The sequence below is a fragment of the Dasypus novemcinctus genome, chromosome 4 (assembly GCF_030445035.2).
Source record: "Dasypus novemcinctus isolate mDasNov1 chromosome 4, mDasNov1.1.hap2, whole genome shotgun sequence".
Lineage (NCBI taxonomy): Eukaryota > Metazoa > Chordata > Mammalia > Cingulata > Dasypodidae > Dasypus > Dasypus novemcinctus.
Window position 1 is genome coordinate 87,295,719 of NC_080676.1, and position 4,065 is coordinate 87,299,783.

The 4,065-nt window shown below is 40.3% G+C and overlaps 1 pseudogene; it reads right to left on the reverse strand.

Moving 5' to 3' along the window:
- Nucleotides 1–535: 535 nt before the first annotated feature.
- Nucleotides 536–1,655, reverse strand: LOC101438417 (ribosome-binding protein 1-like; annotated as a pseudogene).
- Between the last annotated feature and the right edge of the window lie 2,410 nt (nt 1,656–4,065).

Below are 4,065 nucleotides of genomic sequence, written 5' to 3' on the forward strand. Positions count from 1 at the left end.
AGAAGTCTTGAGAGATATTTTTAAATATTTTAAACTAAATAAAAATAAAAACAACTTAAAATTTGTGGGATGCAGCAAAAAAACAGTTTTTTAAGGAAATTCATAACATTATGTGCACATATTAGAAAACATTAAGGATAAAAAAATCTATTTAATTTTTTATTTTTTTTGGAACAATAATTTTGGCTTTAATGGCATTAACATCCAGGAGGGCACACATCGGTTCTGGGTGGCCACTTCCTCTATGGCCACTTGCTACTCCCCTCCCCCCCCACTGGAGACCCCACCACTGCAGTGATTGACAGAGATTCCGGGCTCGTTCCAGCCTCCTCTCGCACAACCAGGACTCTGTTCACGAAGAGGTGGAGAAGGGCTTTGGCGGCTGCTGGGTGACAGTCCAGGGCTGGTCTCGATAGTGTTTACCAAACGGTACAAAGGTTCTTTTACAAACTGGGGGTCTGGAAGACTTATTTCTGTGTTTCTAGAGCTTCATCTCTAATGGCCTCTCTCTTGGAGCTGCCAGAAGTTGGGCCTGGATAACGCTGGGTTGGTTGGTTTACTTATTTGTAAGGAAGGTGTAAGGCACTTTGGTAAGTTGAACAGTAGCTTCTTTGTTCATGGAAGAGACTCAGACAGAGGTGCCCTCCTTTGCACTGCTACCATCCCCTGCTTTGTCCAGCTGCTCCTGTGGCTTCTCCACCATGCCTTTCTCCTCTGCCAGCTACTCCGGGGTTGTCTTTAGAAGCTCCTGCAGATTGGTGGCAGCCCGACCCAGATTACTCATCAGCTTCTTCTCTTTCTCTTGTCTCTCTTTTAGTTCTCTGGCCTCCTCTGCTTCTGAAGACGCCAGAGAAATGGCCATGCGGAGTTTCTCTAGCTCTTCTTGTAAGCAGAACATCGAGTTCTGAGCCTCCTAGAACTCTGCCATGAGCTTCTGCTACTGCATCTGCTCATGTCCAGGATGGCCTCTGTGGGCTCCAGCTGTGTCTTTAATTCTGTGGGGTCCTGCTTGGCTGAGGGAGTCCTCTAGGGAGGTAGCCAGGGGCCCAGCTAGGTCACCATCCTCTACGTGGCTCTTCATCTCACTCAACTGCTGCCTGACCAGGGCAAGCTCCTCGCTTTGTTTCTGGGCTTCACTCTTGGCTGCATCCAGCTGAGACAGATGCCTCACCCCTGCCACCTCATGTGCATAGCTCTGACACTCTGTGGTGACTGCCACCATATGTTTCCCCAGCTCGGCCCCCAGTTGTGAGGTGTGGTCCCTCACCTGGTCTGAACTCTCTAGCTCTCCTTTCGGCTTCTCTATTATTTTTTCCAGACATTTCACTACGACCTGTGACTTTTGGAGCTCCTCCTCCATGGCATTCACTTTGGCCTTGCACACCAGCTCCTCCTCTTCCATGCTCTCCTACAGGTCCTTGAGCATTCCCTCTCACTCTGCCAGTATGGCACAGTACTGATCACACTCAGCCTGCAATGTGTCCTGGGTCTCTTCCACTGTGCTCAGCTTGGAAGCCAAGTCCACAGAGGCTCCACATTGGCTGGCGGCTGCCTCAGCAGCATTGGCGCCTTTCTCTGAGTTCCTGTAACCATTCAGCATAATTCTGGTAATACATGATGGAGAACAGGGGGAGCAGAGAGCTCAAGGCCTTTGGTCAAAATGACTTTTTTTCAGGGGGTACCAGAGACTTGAACTCAGGATATCCTATGTGTCAAGCAGGTGCTCAACCACTGAGTTATACCCACTCCCCTAAGAAAGAACAATTTAAGCCTAAAACAAGCAGAAGAAAAAAACAATAAAAATTAGCAATAATGAAATTGGAAAGACGAAAATAGAAAAATGAGCAAAACCAAAAGATTCTTTGAAAAGATCAGTAAAATTGGTAAACCTCTAGTCTGGTGTTCAGAATTGAATCACGTCCCCCACAAAATATATGCTCAAGTCCTAACTCCCCAGTGCTGTGGGTGTGAACTCATTTGTAATAGTACCTATGAAGATCCTAATTTTACTTAAGGAATGGCCAAAATGAAAGAAGATAGGCCTTAATCCAATATGGCTAAAATCCTATAAGCAAAAGAAATTGGACACTGAAGTAGAAGCTGGAAGTAGGAGAAGCCAGGGAAAGAGATTACCATGTGATAGAGCATTGCCTTCACCAGAATGCTATAATCTGTGGAGAAACATAAGCTAGTCAAAACCTTGATTTTGGACTTCTGGCCTCCAAACTGTGAACCAATGAATTCCTGTTGGTTAAGCCATCCAGTGCAGGGTATTTGTCACAGCAGCTCTGGCAAACTAAGACACGCAGCTAATCAAGAAAAAAAGAGAAAAGTAAAAAATTATCAATATCAGAAATGAAAAGGGGCCATTAACTACTGATGCCATGGACATTAAAAGGATACTAAAGGATTACTATCAGCTACTCTATACCCAAAAATTTGAAAACTTGGTTGAAATGGATCAATTCTATGAATGACACAAATTACCAAAACTCATACAAGGAGAAATAGATAACCTAAATAGACTTGTATCTATTAAAGAAATTGAATCAATAATAATAATAATAAACTATCTATAAAAGAAAGTACCAGGTCCAGATGGTTTCACCAGTGAATTCTATTAAACATTTAAGGAAGAACATTACAGTCTCTTCCAGAAAAAGGGAGAGGAATCATTTTCTCACTCTTTCTATGAGACCAGTATTATCCTAAAACTATAACGACATGAAGACAACACAAGACAGGAAAACTACAGATTGATATCACTCATAAGTATAGATATAAACATTCTCAACAAATTATTAGCAAACTGAAACCAACAATATATAAAAAGAATTATACAGTGCAGCCAAATGGGGTTTATTCTAGGAGTTAATTATACAAGGCTGATTCAACATTTGAAAATCAATTAACATAATCTACTACATTAACAGGCTAAAGAAGAAAAAGCATGAATCATATCAATTAGTAGAGAAAAAGCATTTGATTAAATCTAACATCTATTTATAATTAAATAGATGGAGACTAGGATTAGAGTGGTACCTCCTAAAATTGACTCAAAAAAATCTACCAAAAAATCCTAGAGCCCACATCAAAATTAATGTTGAGAATCTGGACCGTTCATCCCTAAGATGGGAAACAAGGCAAGGATGCTGTCTCTCACCACTCCTATTCAGCATTGTACTGGAGGTCCCAACTAGTGTGATAAAACAAGTAAAGGAAAGAAAAGGTATACAGATTAGGAAGGAATAAATAAAACTGTCTGTTAGCAGATGACATGATTGTCTATTTTAAAAATCCCAAAGAATTGACCAAAAAACTTCTGAAACTAATAAGCGGTTATAACAATGTTGCAGAATACAAGGTAAATGTTCAAAAGTCAATTGCTTTCCTAAATGTCAGCAATGAAAAATCGGAATTTAAAATTAAACACAATATCATATACAATAACATTTTAAAAAGAGATAAATACTTAGGTATAAACCTAACAAAATATATATAAGATCTATCTGTGGAAAACTGCAAAACTCTGATGAAACAGATCAAAGAAGATCTAAACAAATGGAGGAATAAACTATGTACATAGTTTGGAAGACTCAATATTGTTAGTACATCAATAGATTCAAGGTGCCACTCACCCTGCAGTATGCCTGCAGACCATGTCTTGGACCATGTACTTTTCTTGTTTTCTTGTTTCTTAATCAACTCTTTACTCCCTTGGGGGGAAAAAAAGATTCAAGGCAATCCCAACTCAAATCCAAACAAGCTATTTTGTAGATATCAACAAACCGATTCTAAGATTTCTATGCAAAGACGAAAGACTTAGAATCGCCAACACAATACTGAAGAACAAAGTCAGAGGACAGACACTACCTGACTTCAAGACTTAATAAAAAGCTGTAGTAATCAAGAGAATGTGGCATTGGCAAAAGAATAGACATATAGATCAACGGAGCAGAATAAAGAGTCCAGAAACAGACCCACACTAATATAGTCAACTGTTCTTTGGTAATGAGCAAAGGTAATTCAACGGAAAAAGGATAGTCTTGGAACAAATGGTGTTAG